This window comes from Musa acuminata, chromosome BXJ1-1 (assembly GCF_036884655.1).
Source record: "Musa acuminata AAA Group cultivar baxijiao chromosome BXJ1-1, Cavendish_Baxijiao_AAA, whole genome shotgun sequence".
In the NCBI taxonomy this organism is placed as follows: domain Eukaryota; kingdom Viridiplantae; phylum Streptophyta; class Magnoliopsida; order Zingiberales; family Musaceae; genus Musa; species Musa acuminata.
In genome coordinates this window covers 33,922,173-33,941,021 of record NC_088327.1, presented here as the reverse complement: position 1 = coordinate 33,941,021, position 18,849 = coordinate 33,922,173, and positions in this window count along the sequence as shown.

Genomic DNA, 18,849 nt, shown 5'->3' with positions numbered 1-18,849 from the left:
CATTATCTGGAAATTTTCTTGTTGATGGAGGCATAATCTTAAGGACATGATGTTGTTGATCAAATCATTATCTGGAAATTTTCTTGTTGATGGAGGCATAATCTTAAGGACATGATGTTGTTGATCAAATCATTATCTGGAATTTTTCTTGTTGATGGAGGCATAATCTTAAGGACATTCTGAACTCCCTCCTAATCATGAGTGAGTAAGCCTTATATAGATAATAGTTCTAAGGCTCATTCGCTTATATTATGTTTTTTTCAAAAGCAAAAAAAAAAAAAAAGACCACATAAAATTTTAGAAATATTTTTATTTAGACCCTCTTGGCAACAATTTATTGGTGTCATAAATAGTCATCGGCTCAGCGTGGGGAAGTCAGTAGACTTAACCCATTTTTGAATACTATCATGTCTAAAATCAAATAATACCTAGAAATGCTTGAACAACTATGCTTTGGTAGTGGATTCCTTTCATATTAAAAGATCCTATAAATTTATGCTATGTGCATTCTTGGTAAAGCTCCTCTCTCGTACTAAACTCAGCATGGAGCTCAAAAGAATTAGTTTAATCTGAAGAAGAGTTGAGAATGAGCGCATATCTGGAGATCATATATTATCAATGTGAAATATTCTCTCTTTTGGAGGATAGGCTGATTGTTAATGGCTTAGGTGGGTGCCACATCAGTGGCTGGTTGACTAGGCTTTGCATAGGAGGTGCCACCACATCACTTCTTGGGTGATCAAACTCTCATGGCTGATTGATTGAGTTATACATGTCGAACCTTAGATTAGCAGCTCATTGAGTTCTACCTATGGAGTGACTTCTGGCCAAGCCTAAAGAAGAAGATAAAACACTAAGCTCCAAGAAATCAAATGTTAGGACTCTAGCTTGGAGAGTCCTAATTGAGAGAGACATTCATGTAAAACTGTTAGGACTCTAGTTAGGAGAGTCCTAATTGAGAGGGGCATTCATGTAGGAGGTTTTTTCTTAGAGAAGAATTAGGAGTTGTAAGGGAATAGGAGTCTTGAGTAGGAGTCATATTAGGAGTTGGTTAGAAGTAAGAGTCTTAAGTAGGAGTCCTATTAGGAGTTAGGGTTTAGAAGCCCTATAAATAGCCATGTATTCCTTCTCTTTTCTTAAGCAATAGATGAATCTTTTCTGCAACCTTTGAGTAGCAACTTGGAAGGAGGAACCCCTATAGAGTTCCAAGGAGGCTGATCCCCTAAAGAGATCAACCCCAAGTTTAGAATCTGCAAGGGTTCTAACATCAAATCAGGGAGCACTATCAACTTTCATATTTGTTAGGAAAAAATATCGTTGACTTCTTTGTTAGAATAATGTGACTCTGATTCGTAGGAAATCCGAATTGCCCTTGGATTTCTAGAAATATTCTTACGAATATTATGTAAAGGAGGCAGTTCGTAACTAACTCGAGATGCCTCTTGAACTTCTAAAAATATTCCTATGAATATTCGGTAGGGAAGATAGTTTTTAATCAACCTAAGCTGTCCCCTGAACTTTCGAAAATATTCTTGGGAATATTCTGCAAGGGAAGTAACTCGACAGCTTGATAAATGATTCGAGTTATCTTTTAGACTCCTATCCACGCTATCGATACCTGACTCGAGTTATCTTTTATCGTGATGTGATATTAACATGATGAATGATAACCAATAGATTTTATATTTTCTATCGACGTTCATCCAAAAGAAGCACAATTCCATAATCCTGACGCATGTGAATATCTTAATAGGGTACGAGATTTAAGAAAATAACTGATATGCCCCTTCGGTATGTGCGTGACGAGAACTTTGCTTATACACATCACGATGCAATACTTGTGGTTGAGGCAGCATGACATATCATGTCGTAGGCAAGATATTGATCACAATGTCGCATCACCCTATTCATGCAGGCAAATCGAAACACTCAAGAAACAAGGAATTAAATTCGCCCTTTGAACCAAATTACCTCCCATGGATCCAATAATAAATGTACTCCTAAACTATATGTAGAAGCAGCAGTCATTAATCCGATTAAATAGATATTCTAGAACGTCGAATGAGTTCTTAATCCAGCATCAATCGCCATCCATCCAGAACACCATTATTGACATATACATAGATATAAGTAAAAGAGACTAAGACAACTACTAATGCGAAGGAAAGGAAGGGTCTATGTAAGTAGTTTTACTCCTGCAAGTAAAAAAGGCTTTTCTCAATACTTAATTTTAATTTCAACTAATTAAATCATTGTTTTTGCAAGGAGTAAACGTTAATAAGCTCCTTTGTGATTGTAAACAGTGTTGGTCATCACATCAAGAAAAGAAGAAACATAAATTTCTATTTTATAGTTTATCTTTTATTATACTCATTTTAATGATTGAGTCTTTGGGAATATTAATTCCTTAGAAAAAAAAAAGTCTCTCTAACCCTATTTATATCATTTCTCTACATGCAAAAAAAATAAAAGAAAAAAAATAAAAGTTTTGATATATTTTTTTTCTTTCTCCTTTGCTGGTATCAGAAATGTTGTTCTCCTTTATAGTCGTATTCCCAATTAAATCAATGCCTACACGGAAGCCAAAAATGTTAATTTTTTTCTCGTATATTATTTTGTTAGATATATTAGTTAAAGATAATTTGATTTTAATTGATCCGACAATCACAATGTCCAATTAAAAGCAGTAAGGCATTCAGATAAACGGCAAAAAGATAGAGAGTTATTTAAAATAGAAAAAAAAAGGAAGTCATCTTTTATAATAACATTTAAGATACACAATTTGAAGATTTAGATGTCTAATAGAAGGTTAGATGTTTCATGAGTAGCAAGGTCTGTCGTACTGAAACGTACCACCCGTATCGGGCGATACGTACCGGTTCGACAAGTTATCGGTACACGGACCATTCGGTACCGCTATAGTGCTATACTGTAGCATTGCTACAGTATGAAAAAAAAAATAAAAAAATATTCGGTACACCAGGACGTACCGCTCGGTACGCCATGATGTACCACCCGATACATCGGTACCGTACCGTACCAAGCCCGGGTTGAAACGCCGGTATGATACAGTACAGCGAACCTTGATGAGTAGTTTTGTTTCTCGAAACTCAGCTGAACCATTTCCGCTCCTGTGTTGATGTCAATGGTGTGAAAACCCCTTGAAGACCTTCCTAGTCCTAACTTACAAGAGCAGATGCTGCAAACACTTCATTCTCCTGTCCAAATGAAGCTACAGCCATACCTATCGATAAAATGGATTAGAGCAGCTGAAAGAGTACTCTTAATATATGTATTTATCTCCTAATAATATTGGGAAGGTGCACAACCTTCCAGGGAGCAAGTCTAACTTTAATTTTACTGATGATTTCAATCTAGTTACCAGTATGTGATGAGAAATGCACCATCCATTGAGCACCCAAGAGCAAGCAACAGCAACAACAAAGCAGTCCTTCCTCAGGTAGGTTGATCACATAAAGATTAACTCCTCTATGATATATTCTAAATGTTTGGAGTACATCTTAGTGCTACGTGGGATAAATAAAATTTTTAGTTTTAAATTTCAGATATTTAGGGTTTTGGACTTGATAAAGAGAATGATGCTATCCATCAACATATTGGCTAAGAGAAAGGTTGTCCGCAATGTCCACGTTAGAAATGTTCCCAATATGAGGATTGTGGCTATGAAATTAGTGATAGAAGCTGGCAGTGCATTGGTCCAAAGGCATTTAGTTTGCTTTCTAGTGTTGCACTCGTTATTCGAGCCACTACTTATGATGGGATCCAAACAATCCAAGAGGAAGAGGGTCAAATAGATTATTTAATGAAAACAATAAAAAAATCTGATTATTTTGGAAACGCCAAGCAATTAAAACCTGTGTTATGAATTTAGTAGTTCAATCAGACAATATTTCTTGTGAGTTCAAGAAAAAGGGTTTTACAGACTCATTTGGAGTCTCTTCCTATTAAGACAAGACTCGAACTATAAAGGAAATACCCTACGTCGTGCAATCAAGTTATACAAGTTTTAAGATATATGATATATCAAGAAGGTTAAAAAAGGAATGATAATCTTTTAATTTTAGATTTTGAATTATAAGTCGAAACAATCATAAATCATAGTTACTTGCACCATTTTAGTTAACATGTCAAAATAGTCATTACACAAAATAAAAACATCATCATCATAAGTTAACATTATAATTTTTTTTCATATCATCAAAGAGTATAGGACTTTTTCTCTTTTGTCATCAACAAAAAAAACGAAATATGCAAGCTAATACGATATTATGGATTTATTGTGCTATTTCTATTCATTTATTTATTGTGCTATTTCTATTCATTTACATCAATATTTCAATCATGAAAGATATACAAGTCTCATGAATACAAATTAGTCATATGAAATAAATCTCACGTTGTAAATAAATAAAAAGTGAGAAATCAAGATAATGAACCATATGAGAAGAATTCATGCACTTGAATGATTCAATATGCCTAATTCTCTTTAAATAAAATCGAATTGCTCCTCATTCAATGATTTAATAAAAATATTTGCTAATTGATATTTTATATCTACTAATTGATATTTTATGTCAATTAAATCTAAAGATATATCATGATCATTAATATGATCTCTAATATCAATGTATTTAGTCTTACAGTGTTAAATAGGGTTCTTTGTTAAATAAATTACACTAGTATTAAACAAATTTTATAGGCATAGTCCATAATCTTCTAAAGTATTTTTCATCTAAATTACTTGTGCATAACATATACGTGTTGCTACATATTCAGCCTTGGCTGTAAATAATACAACAGAATTTTATTTTTTGAAAAACCAAAAAACAAGTAAATGACCTAGAAACTTGATAGAAGATAAGATTTCCCTAACTATATGAGGGAATCTCTCTATTCTGTTTATTCTGTTGAGGGAAATCCTTTCTCCTAATCTATATAAATAGGAGAGGGAACATGTTAATATATTCAAGCTAAAGCTACTTCAATTCTACAATAAAGCTTCTTATTTCTATCATGGTATCAAAGCAGTGAGAAAAGTGAAACTTCGCTCTTGCCTTTGGCCAACGACCAACGCCGCTGAGAAAAGCGAAGCTTCGCTCTTGCCTTTGGCCAGCGACCTACGCCGCTGAGAAAAGTGAAGCTTCGCCCTTGCCTTCGGCCAGCGACCAACGCCATTGAGAAAAGCGAAGCTTCGCCCTTGCCTTCGGCCAGCGACCAATGTCGCTGTAGTCACATTCTTGAGAGGCTCCACGGTCAATCCTCATCTTCCTCACGGCGGTAGTCTTTGCTGATCTGCCAACAATCGACGGACTTAAGGAGAACGAAGGACGGACGTACCCAACTTGATAGAAGATAAGATTTCCCTAACTATATGAGGAAATCTCTCTATTTTGTTTATTCTATTGAGGGAAATCTTATCTTTTATCAAGTTGGAAAAATTTTATCTTCTATCATGCCCCCGCAAGATGGTGCTCCTGACAAGGATACCAATCTTGGATCGATACAAAAAATGGTTTAAAGCGAGAGGCTTCGTGAGTAGGGCAAGATTAGGAGAGGGAACATGTTAATATATTCAAGCTAAAGCTACTTCAATTCTACCATAAAGCTTCTTCAATTATTGTTCTTATCTTCTATTATTTCTATCAAAACTGACATGCTTTAGAGGTACTTTTTCTATCTATTTTGTATCCTGCCAAGTCAACATCAGCCTATGCAACCAAATCAAAATTTTTAGATTTTAGATACCATAATCCTAAAGATGATATTCCTTTTAAGAATCTAAAAATTCTTTTTACTACTTCAAAGTGAGATAATTTGGAATTGGATTGAAAGCCCAACACTAAACATTAAACCAAGTCTACTTGCAGTAAGATATAGTAAGTTATCTATCATATCTCTATAAATCAAAGCATTCTCTTTCACTGTCAATGTCTAATTTGTATAAATGTTCATAGGTGTGTTAATGGCCTTAGCACTATCCGAGTGTAACCATTTTAGTAGATCCAAAGTATACTTAGTTTGACTAATAAAAGTTTCATCACTTAGTTGCTTAACGTGTAATCTTAAGAAAAATATCAATTCACTCACTAAACTCATTTCAAATTCTTGACTTATACTTTTATCAAATGATTTACATAAAGATTCATTTGTAAAATAAAAAATAATATCATCAACATAAATTTGAATAATAAAAAAATTATTTTTAAAATATTTAATAAATAATATAGTATCGATCTTGTCTTTCGAAAAATTATTTTGAATAAGAAAAGAACTAAGCATCTCATATCAAGCCCTAGGGTCTTGCTTCAAACCATAGAGAGCCTTAAATAACTTATAAACATAGTTTAAAAAAAAAATATTTTTAAATTCAAGTGGTTGCTCTAACATAAACTTCTTCGAAAATAAAACCATTAAAAAAATATTTTTGGCATTCATTTGAAATAATTAATTTTTTTTAAAATATGCATAGGCAAGGAATATCCTTGTGGCTTCAAATCTAGTCACATGAGTGAAGGTTTCTTCATAGTCTACACCTTCTTCTTAGTTGAAACATTTGGCCACTAATCTAACCTTATTTTAAGCCACGATAGCTTGTTCATCTTGCTTATTCTTAAAGATTCATTTAGTGTCAATCACAAGATGATCACTAGGTCTAAGAACAAGTATCTAAACCTAACTTCTTTCAAATTGATTTAATTCTTCATGTATTACGAAAACCCAAGAGTCATCTTTGAGAACATTATCAATGCATTCAGGTTCAATTTGAGACAAAAAAAAGTATTATTTGTACAAAAATTTTTAAATGAAGAACAATTTTGAATATATGTATCTCCAATGATTAACTCCTTAGAATGTCCATTTATATACTTCTATTCCTTTGGTAAGGATTATTTGAAAGTAGATATATCCAAGTTGTTTTAGAGAGGAGAATTCTCATTCAAATTTAATATATCAAATTTAAAATTATCATCAAAAATATTTTTCTTAAATTCGGGAGACTCATTAAATTTTTAATATGGATAGACTCTTCAATAACTAAAGTTCTGTTATTGAAAACTCAATAAGCTTTAAAAACAGAGGAATATCCAAGAAAAATACATTCTTCGGATTTTGCATCAAATTTTCCTAAGATATCTTTTTATTCAAAATAAAACATTTACAACCTATAACTTTAAATATGAAATGTTGAATTTTTTATTGTTCCATAATTCATAAGGAGTTTTAGACAATAGTGGTCTTATGAGAACCTTGTTCATGCTGTGTTAATGGCTTCAACCTAAAAATATTTGGATAGACTATGTTCATTAAGCATAGTTCTTATCATCTCTTGTAAACTCTTATTTTTTTCTCTCAACAACTTCATTTTATTGTGGATTGCTAGTCATAGGTGCCCCTACAAGCCGATCACGTGAGTGATGGCATATGTGATATAACATGCACTCTTTTTGTTTATTATTATTATAGTATTTTCTTACTTTATATTGCTTATTGCATAAATATATTATGGTGTCCATGTATCTATGCACTGGAAATCAAATCGTGATGAGATCATGATAATGAGACCGATTCACCTTTAAACACAAACCCTAAATAATCTTAGTCATAGGTTATTCGAGAGAGACATCGAGATAACTAGACAAACTAATGTGTTATATACTCGTCCATATGATGAAGGTGGCTGGTCTCATAGCTACTCGGGTGGGGATACTAGGACCACAGTACAAGTGCTCATTGGAGAATAAGTTCAATGATTAATCCGCTCAAGGAATAATGGATGGTTGATGATACAATTATTGTTATACAACGATTCAGTCATCCCAATGGTGTACTTAGTCTTTAGACTTGAAACACAAAATATTAATAAATATTAAAAATATACTAAATATTAAAAATATGTTATTACAATAAATATGTTATTACAAAAACCATAAAATATATTATTATAATTAATATTAAAAAATATTAAATTTTTTTAATATTTATTGTAATAACATATTTTCCTTTTTGAATGAGTTTGACTCAAGATGTTAATAAATAATTTGTTGGGAAATCTTGGGGGCGACATCATATGCGCAACGGAAGAATAAGAAAACAAAATCCCCAATTCCCAAAGAGATGTTCGTCGTCGTGCGAAGATTGGTACGCAAAATCTGCGAAACTTAAAACTGCGTATAGAGTAGATTGTGTTACCTAGGGAGATCGTATATCCCTATTTCCTTGCAGATCCTTAGGAGAGGGTGAAGGAGGTAAAGCGTCCTCCTCTCTAGCGATGATCCACATAGCAGGGTTGCGACGATGCTCCTCAAAACTCCAGGCCTACTCTGAGGTGGAGAGGGAGAGGAGAATAGAAAAGGCAAGCAAAGGCTCTAGCCTATGAGGCTCTGAATCCCTCCTATTTATAGAGGTCCCCTGTCAAACCCTAATGGGTCCTCCCCTAGTGGGTATTGGATCTGCATCTAATAAGACAAGGGCTCCATCGGATATCTCATATCTGAATCTCTACTCATCGTAATGCCTACCATATGTGTGTGACCCTCTAGGCCCAATATCGAGTTGACCGTGAGTCATACCTGTCAGAACTCCTTCTAACTCAGTGAATTATTATCTCTGTAATAATTCACTTGACTCATCGACTACGGATATAGTGTGGGGACACTAGGGATATAGTGTAGGTGCTCATTAGATAATAAGTTCATTGATCGATCTGCTCACGGAATATTAGGTGGTTGATGATACCTCATTGTTAAACAGCGATTTTGTCATCTTAGTTATGTATCTAGTCCTTAAACTTGAGACACTAAGAATGTCATGTATAAGTACTCTACTCTTTGATACCGGACTTATAGGTCTAGAAGTTCTAAATTTAGCATAGTTAGTTATCGAGAGTTATAACCAACCTTACGGGGGCTATTGAGTGTCAATAGAGGATCATCCGCTCTCAGTATCATAAGAGAAATATCCTATATGTTCTTGCTCAAGCAAATCTCTAACGAGGATCATTCGGATTGAAAGAGAAAGAGTTCTCCGAGAGAATTCGATTAGAGTAAGACTCGAGCAGATTCCGTATGGGCCTGACATCATCATGCTCGGTACACGGTCTTTAGGATTTTAGATGAATGAGGAAATATAGATATATAGTAACTGAGGAGAGATAGATTCAATGAATTTGATTCTCTTGTATCGTTTGGGGATTGTGACGTGGTGGCCTAGTACATCCGTAGTCGATGAGTCGAGTGAATTATTATGAATATAATAATTTATTTAGTTAAAAAAAAGTTTTAATATATATAGCTCACGGCTAGCACGATATTGGGCCTAAAGGGTCACATACATATTGTAGGTATTGTGACTAGTAGAGGTTCAAATATGAGATATTCGTTGGAGTCTCTATCTTATTTTGATATCCAATAAGCCTATGAATTATTGGATCTTGTGGATAAAATCTAATAAGAGCCAATAAGATATTGTTGGGTTGAGATCTAGTAATCCAAAAGGTTTGGATAGTTGGATGGAGATCCAGCGTGTAATAGGGCAGGATCAGTTATGGTTAAGTTGATAAGGGATCTCTATAAATATCAGAGAACCAATGGGTCGTAGGCTAGACCCCTTTTGGCTAGCACCTCCTATTCTCCTCTCTCTCCCTCTTCTCCTCAGCCAGCAACCCCTACTTAGGGCATGTGGAGAATAAGAAGGGTCAGCCCCTTGATCATGTGGTGTGCGTGGAGAATGATTATGTAGCGATTTGAGGAGCGTCTTCACAGCCCCCTATCGTATGGATTATCACTAAAGAGGAGGACAGTTGACCTTCATCCTTTCCCATAGATCTATATATTTTCAGAGATATATAATCTCCCTAAATAATATTTTTTTTTATACAATGTTATCCTAAATTTTTCAATATTATTGACTATGACTCTTCTAGTGTTTGAGTTTAAACGATTGGACTAAGCAAGAGTTAGAATATCTATCTCCGGAAACTATCGATGGAAAAGGAAACGATTGGTGACCTGAGCGGCGGAGCGACAGCGTGTCCGACGCATTTGTCGCTCTCAACATATGAAGATGCTAAATGAGTATCTCGGACACGCGGTGCTCAATCCGACCCCACATACTTATGGGTCCGATCATATGGGTGTAACTCAGCCCGATCACCACACGCTTGTGGGTTTGAGCTCCCATGGCAGTTCACTAGCATCTGATGTGGACACCGACATTGGATGCTCATGGTGCAATGTGTTGGCATGTGGTGTCTACTCATCTACCACCTAATTCTCATTTGCATACCTAAGCAAAGCACATAGACGTAGTTCTCGAATAAGAAATGATTGAATGTTAATCACAACAATACAGACCTATACACCCTAACCTAATCTATGCGGTCTAAGTCTTTTGGGACCCATGCTAATCTACATCAGTAGATATGAGTTCAATTCGGTAGAATTTTTTAAATTATTATTTTATAGTTTAATTAAAAAATAGTTTATTTTAATTTTGAATTTTGATAAGGACATTTTATGAGTTGCCATATGATATGATACATGTTAGTATTGCTTACGTTATTGGATTCAATGTAATCAATTATTTCCTTCCGCGCCACGTATTGGAATTCTAAATGATGATTTAGTGTTTTAAAAAGGTTCATAACTGTTGGTGGAACATACGTAGCTTCAATTGCTGGATATTATATAATCTTAATTTAAAGTTTTCAATAATTCTCTTATCCTAGATTCGTGTATCTGATCATGGATTTCAAAAATAAAATAATAAGTCTTTGGTGATCGGATAAACAGAACAAAACCACGGGCTAAGAAAACTTTGTAACAAATAGAAATAGATGTAGTCAAATTAAATGAAAATTAGAACACTAAAATTTACAGGAAAAATCCCTCTAAAGTGAAGGGATAAATGTTGAATATCGTATGTTGATGATGAAATCAATTGATAAGTATTTATGATTTGATCTGTGTTTTTAGTGATGCAGGATGCTTCGATCAGGATGAGACAATTAAAACAGGAAGAATCATGTTAGGCCGAATAAAAATATGTCAGATGATTGGACATCGGGCTAAAAGATCTATCGACATATCAACAGAAGGCTTCGGGCCATGGATTTGGGCATCGAGCCAAAAGAGCGGATATTGAGCCCAGGATATCAGAGTTACGGAGTCAACTGGCCGATTGGGCAATAGGCTGTAAGAGAGGATGATGCGCCAAAGAATCAGATGAAGCATCGATGAACCAATGACATACCGGACAATATGATTCATGCTTAGTATTAATTGTCTAGATCGAAGTGTGTTTTATATATGTAGGATTAACTACAATAGCAAGGTATGAAGCAAAATGAAGTCCCGGAGTCAATGATGCAATTTCTTTGGGAGTTCAAGAGTTCGTTGGAAGTCCAGATGTTCGTTGAAAGTTCTATAGGAACTAGCCGAGAAGTCCAGAAGCTTGCTAGAAGAAGCTCATCGGAACTCGCCAAGAAGATCGTCGTGAAGTCCAGGAGCTTGCCGAAAGTTTATTGGAACATTGCTGGGAGATCGTCGAAAGTTCACCGGAAGATCGCTGGAAGCTCGTTGGAAGAAACCAAGACCTAGGGACTTATTTAGCTTAAGTATGCCTTAGATTTCGTAATTAGCACATAATTGAGATTAGATTTGGGCCAACCCAATTATAGGCCAATTGGGCCCATGTAAGGGTTATGTTGAGCCCAATGAAAGGCCCAAATAGTGACCCAAGAGATGGCACCGTCGTGGTACAGTCTTCAAGACTGTGTCAGACGATGGTACCACCAGTCTGGGCGGTGGTACCGCCCCTAGCAGGGTGCCAAGCTGTGGTACCGCTAGACTGGGCGGTGGTAGTACCGCCCAGTGCAGTATTAGTGTCACATTGACACTAGTGGTGGTACCGCCCAACACAGACTTAGGAAACCTGGGATAAAATGTTTTTAGGCTCCAAGTTTGAATCAACTTGAAGCCTATAAAAATCTCTCTCATCCCTGGTTAACATACATACACAAGACTTGTGAAAATAGAAAGAAACGTTGCTACAATCTTGTGTGAACTCTTTTCAAAAGTTTTAAGTGTTAGAATAGTTTAAGAGAGGAGTAAGTGAGGGTATAAGGGTTATCTCTTAAACCCGATAAAAGGAGAATCGAGCTGTAAAAGGTGATTGGTCTTCGCCTATTGAAGGAAGACTGATACTGGATGTCGGTAGCCTTAACGAAAGAGGAATCGACGGAGTGGATGTATATCACGACGATCGAACCACTATAAAAATCTGCTTTGCGTTTCCTTTGAGCACTTTACTCTTATAGCAAACTGCCTCTCCTCCTTACTGTGCCTTGTTGAATCCTAGATTTTGATGATGAAACTAATTGATTGTGTTTAGATGTTTAACTGCATTTTGAGTGATGCAGGTCTATTCGATCAGGTTTAGACAGTTGACGCAAGAGGAATTGACGTTGTGCCGGAAGAGATCACGTCAGGATATTGGATGGCTGAACGCTTCGGACGTCGGGCATCGGGCCAAAGAGAGCGAAATTGCGCCAAGGATATCGGGGTTGCGGAGGTCAACCACCGATTGGGCAACAAGCCGTAAGAGAGGACGATGCACCGAAGAATCGGACGAAGCGCCAACCAATGACGTGCCGGGCAACAGAATGTCAATTCGCGTTGTAATAATTGTCTAGATCGGAGTTGAGTTTTGGTTTGTGTGTGCCGGATTAACTACGATAATGATGAAGACATAAAGCAAAACAAAGTGCTGGAGTCAAGCGCGAAGGATTTGTTGCGAGTTCGAGAGTTTGACGGAAGTCCAAAGGTTCGTCGGGAATGCTGCCAGAACTAGCCGAGAATGAGTAGGGAGCTTGCCGAAGGGTTTTTCGGAAGCTCGCCGGAAGGTTCGTTGGAAGTTCACGGAGCTCATCGAGAAAGATCAGAGCTTGCCGAAGAAGCTCGTTGGAACTCGCCAAGATCAAATCGTGAAGTCTAGGAGCTTGTCGGGAGTCCGCAGAATGGTTTTCGAGAGTTTATCGGAAGACCATCGGAAGTTCGTTGGAAGCTCGCCGGAAGAAGTCTTGACATACAGACTTTGTAATAGCTTAGAAAATATCTTTAAATTCGTAGTTAGCACGTTAATTAGGGTTATGATTAGATGTTAATCCTATAACCCAAGTAGGGGCCAATTGGGCCCAAGTTCGGACTGGTTTGGGCCAAGTTTGGAGCCCAACCAGTGAGCTGAATTGGCCTAGGCAGTGGCACCGCCTAGGCTGGGCGGTGGCACCGCTTGACTGGGCGGTGGCACCGCCCAGCACTATCAATGTCTAACAGTGATAGGCTATCACGGACAAACTTCGAAACAGGGTGTTTGATGTAATGCTTATGTATATCCGTGTCTTTTGGCATGTTCATGCCTTGTACAGCATATAAAGGGGCAGCCGAAGGCTTAATAGTCCCATTTTAGTTAGGTTGGTGGCCTCTTTAGGCTTGTAAATAAAGGTTGTGTCATGTGGACACGTGCGAGAGATTCTCGGTCTGTAATGGATCATTTTACCCTTTGTTGTGCCACTGTTCAGAGCTTGTAAAGTATGTTTGTAATTTGCATTGTCTATGAAGTGTTTTTCGGAGATGTTTGCTTGTGGATCCCGATTGAGGCGTTCTCTCTAACCCGTTTTCTCTTTTGGTGATCTTAAGGGACAATGGGAGGCTTCGGGGAGGCTGACCTTTGCGGACGGACACGCAAGGGTGCCGTACGACTTAGGCAAAACCAGCTAAGTCCGTGACATTATGGTATCAGAGCGGGACAAGCACTCATAGAAACACTTAGTATGCAAACGTGGGGGACCTAGCGGGGCTGTGTTGAGGACAGTCAGCACACGCGCGACCGTTTGGGGGAAAACGGGCATGGGGATGTATGGAAAAGAAGTCGCTCAGAGGAGCGGGCATCCAAGATTGGCATTCAGAGGAATGGCCAACCCTTCGCGCAAGAGGCACCACGAGAACAGGCAAGCTTGGAAGAATTTGGAGCGCACAAAGGTTGGGATGGTTGAGTTTGAGCTGCGGCTCAATGTTGACAACCATACTTGATGGTGCTCAAGGCAAGCGAGGCACTTGGTAAAGGATGAGACCATCCAAGGTGGAATGAGTTGCTCAACGACCAAAAGAGTTATGCAAAGCTCACAGAGGTGAGGGGAATTGCTAACTCGAAGAATTTGGTACTCATGCATGGGCTTGTATGCGAACGATGGAATGTTCGTGGCCATCCCAAGGCGACCGAAACTCGGCGCCATGGAGCATTGAAACTTTCTCTTCGGCATGTGAAGGATACATCCGTAGGAGGCTGAAGTGTGCAATGAGTTCAGCATGTTGCTAGGCCTTGAGGGGTGCAGCGAGGACTGTATTGACGGGGAGTCGCAATCTAGCAAGTGCGTTTGCAGGAGGCAGAACAATGCACAGTTTGTTCAGCAGATCGGAGTAGTCCAAGGGGATGGTGGTCTCTGAAACGAAGAGAGATGTTGCTCCAATGGGACAGTTATCCAGGAGGGATAAGTTCCGGCTCTCCAGAGGGAGAATCATGTGAGACGGACCTCACATGTTGAGGAGTACCTCTACAAACAACAACTCCACGAAGCTCGATGGACTGAGCAGGTGGCGAGGAGTCATCGCATGATCTCGCTTGAGAGAATGCATTGGTGGATGCATTGCGAGATCAAGTGGGGGAGCGACCCAAAGCAACACAAATGAAGGCACACTTGGAGTCGATATGGAGATCGGACTCAAGGGAGGGCTGACCCGTGGAATGGTGGGCGCGAGGGCCACCATCGACTCAATGCAAAAACGAGTAGCGGAGCAACTTGGGTGTAACTTGGTGAAGTACCCAAGCCGCATGAAGGGAGCCAGCAGAGAAGTTGGAGCATGGAGCAGAGGCACAGTGCTTTCCTTAGACAGAGGTCAAGGACATGAACTCTTGCAAGGCAAGAGCAGGATCATGTTGTTCCATGGGTCCTTCATTCTGACGGAGCGGACTCAACTTGCATGGTGCCAAAGACGAAGGGAGCTTCGGGGCACATGCACCTTATCTCGGAGGAGCATTTGATGGAGGAACTAAGGCGACTCAATCTGCGGAGGCGAAGTTGAGTTCAGAAGGCCTTAGCACGGGGCAAGAGGACGCAGAGGCGGGTACTCTTGAAGAATATGCCACAGTGTTGTCATTCAAGTTGCCATGAAGGAAGCGGTGCGCAGCGGAGATTGTGCTGGTAGGGGCAGAGGCCCAGGATCCAGACAATGGTGCACAAATTACAGTGAAGTCGGTGGACTTCGGGAGCTACTAGGCGACGGACTGTCCTAGAGTGGTGCTTCATCTAGGTGTGGCCCAAGAGTGGGTGGATGAAGGTCGATTGCCAAAGGAGCGAACAAAATCGAAGGTGGAGGAGACCCTACGATGTATTGGCAGAGGCCACACATGGAGGGTTCACAATTCGAGTTTATTTCACAAGGATCAGAATGTAATGGAGATGTCACCAGGAGGCGACATGGTGCAGCGGATCGTGGTGGAACAGTTCGTGGCAATGCGATACACACGACTGAGTCCCGGGAGGGACTAAATCATATGGAGGTATGATCGGGAGCTACTGGGAGCTCCACTTCGGTGAACAACACGACGGCAAGAAGGGCTATGGATTCAAGGAGTGAAGGCCATGGTACCGTAGAGGCGGGTCTTCCGGGCGTGCATCGAATTTTGCATCGAATGAAAACCTTGGTCATCAGCATATGGGGGCTGTGTTCCACTAAGGGAAAAGTTTGAATGCAAGTACCAGTGAGTTCCATGGGAGGGACTTGATCATGCAGAGGTATGATCGAAGCAGCTGGAGAGTTGGACTGCTCCAGAGCTCATATTCGCTTAAGGGAGCCCGGCAAGTCAGAGGACAAGGCCGAGTAAGCGAACGTTGCTACCAAGGAAGCTAAGGAGAACAGAATCGGTGCAAACCCTACAACGTGATGGCAGAGGCCATGCTTGGGAGTTGCAGTCTGTCTTTCCATCGACCAAACAGACTGCTTGGAGAACACAGAGGTGTTGAAGCAGGGGGTCGAAAGGGGCGAGGAAGCGACGACGAGTCCAGAGGAACTTAGCTATCCAAAATCAAGCAATTAGGTAGAATGGAGGTGGACTCGGAGGAGTGTCACAGAGGCATATCTACTGATTGTGAAGAAAAGGGATGTAGATGCGAGGCGACGGATAGTAGTGCCATGGGCATGGCAGCGCCATGGTACCGCAGAGGCGGGACTTCCGTGAAGGTCATTGATCCCTTGCTCTCATGGAGGGAGAGTGCTTGGTCGTGAAAGGGGCCGAGGAGGTGGAGAATGCAGAGGCAATCTCCAAGTACCGAGACAAGGCTGAAGGGCAGAGGCCGAGGAACTTCGTAAGACTGGTGTCAACAAGTTTCTCATCAAGATAGCCGTAAGTGAAGGACTTCGGGTCATGCAATAGTGCACGACCAAGGAACGAAGCAAGCAGTATGCGGTGCTGTACTTTTACTACTCAGTGGAGTAGGTGGCAGGGTTGATAGAGAAGACGGTACAATCCCAGAGGCGACCCCATCTATCAGAGAATTACTCCAAGTTGGGGTGAAAACTTCCTGCATTCCAGAAGTTCGATGGCATTGAGAAGGTGAATCACAGTAGCTAACTCAATGCAAGGAGTGCAAACACTTCAAGTGCTTCAGAAGTGTGAGCAAAGAGCAGGCGAAGGCTAGTAACCAGCTCGATGCATGAAGTACAACCTCGAGGAGGCGGGCGAAGTCAAGTAACCTTTGCCTTCTCAACTCTTAAGAGGATGGGCGAAACCGAGTACCCCAATTCTCTTATCTATCCAGCAGAGGAGCTCTGCACAAGTTCAAAGACCCTTCGAAGATAATGGAAGACAATAGTTGTCAAATCCTCGCCAACGGTGATCAGTGCTACTAAGAGTAGATTGTCCGCTTCATTTCCCAACGAAATGCCAATCGAAAGTGGAAGTGATGCGAACCTACTTGGATGTGACAACTAACTGAAAGAAGAGTCAATGAGCAGATTCTGTGGAGGAAGGACCCAAAACTTCAGAAGTTTGCGAGACGATGCTCGTTAAAGCTCCAACAAGCATCCACCTAGTTCAAGCAGCATGAGGAATTTGAGAGACTGGCGCAGTAAGGATGGTATTTTCCTTCATCTGGGGGACCCGTAGGAATCAACAATGATCAACACAACTCAGCCAACCCCACACCAGAGTCAGAGTCATGGGTGAGTTGCAGCAGCATGGCGGATCAAAGGTTCGACTACTCAAAAAAAAAACAGCAGCGGAGAGCAGCTGGGAGCCAAGAGGCGCATTTTAGCTGGAGCAGAAGATTGAAGACTCAGCAAAGGCGAGGAGTTGTAGTGTCGACAAAGGCTTCAACGAGGACGTCGAAGGAATAAGTAGGGGAGAATGTCACGGACAAACTTCGAAACAGGGTGTTTGATGTAATGCTTATGTATGTCCGTGTCTTTTGGCATGTTCATGCCTTGTACAGCATATAGAGGGGCAGCCGAAGGCTTAATAGTCCCATTTTAGTTGGGTTGGTGGCCTCTTTAGGCTTGTAAATAAAGGTTGTGTCATGTGGACACGTGCGAGAGATTCTCGGTCTGTAATGGACCATTTTACCCTTTGTTGTGCCACTGTTCAGAGCTTGTAAAGTCTGTTTGTAATTTGCATTGTCTATGAAGTGTTTTTTGGAGATGTTTGCTTGTGGATCCCGATTGAGACGTTCTCTCTAACCCGTTTTCTCTTTTGGTGGTCCTAAGGGACAATGGGAGGCTTCGGGGAGGCTGACCTTTGCGGACGGACACGCAAGGGTGCCGTACGACTTAGGCAAAACCAGCTAAGTCCGTGACAAGGCGGTGGCACCGCCACTAACAGGCGGTGGCACCGCCAGCCTCGGAAACCCAAGAGAATTCAAATTTTGGAGCCCAAATTTGAATCCTCTTGGGGCCTATAAATACCCTTCAATTCTCAGCAGATTATACAACCTTTTGAGAAGCTAGAAGTTGAGAAAAGCTTTAGGAAAAGTCTTGTTTTCAATAGCTTGACTATTCACCTCTCTTCTTTTCATTGAAATCTTTGTAAAAGGGTGAACCACTTGTAAGAGGTTGTAAGAGGGGTATAAGAAGGAGGTTGATCTTTGCCTAGTAAAGGAAGATCATTAGTGGATGCCGGTGGCCTCGACAGAAGAGGAATCAGAGGAGTGGATGTAGGTCACGATTGACCGAACCACTATAAACTACCGTCTTCTCTGGTTTGCATTTTATTCTTGCCATTTACATACTGCAAACTACTTTACTTAGTCACTACGCTTCCATATGCTTCTAAGTTATTGAGCTTTTCAAGTTCGGTTTTTTATCGTACGAAAGATTTTTCCAAAACCGAAGTTTTAATCCGCTGCACTAATTCACCCCCTCCCCCCCCTCTTAGTGCCGCTCCGATCCTAACATGCCTCTCCTCTTTACTATGCTTTTACTACCCCTATACTCGCATACGCTTTCAAGTTTCTGAAATCAATTTTCAACGTACGAAAGAATTTTTAGAACCGACGTTTTTACCACTGCACTAATTCAACCCCCCCTAGTGCCGACTTTTTTCCTGACAACAAAATCATGGGGTAAACTAGAGAAAATCCAATATAAAAATAATGAATATATAAATATCAAAGTCTCTTACCCAAAACCCAAACAACAATCACAAGAGAATAACTAATATACAAGGATTATATCACTGTGCATAATATCTAAAATTTCTTCAAGTAATCACAGTAAGAAT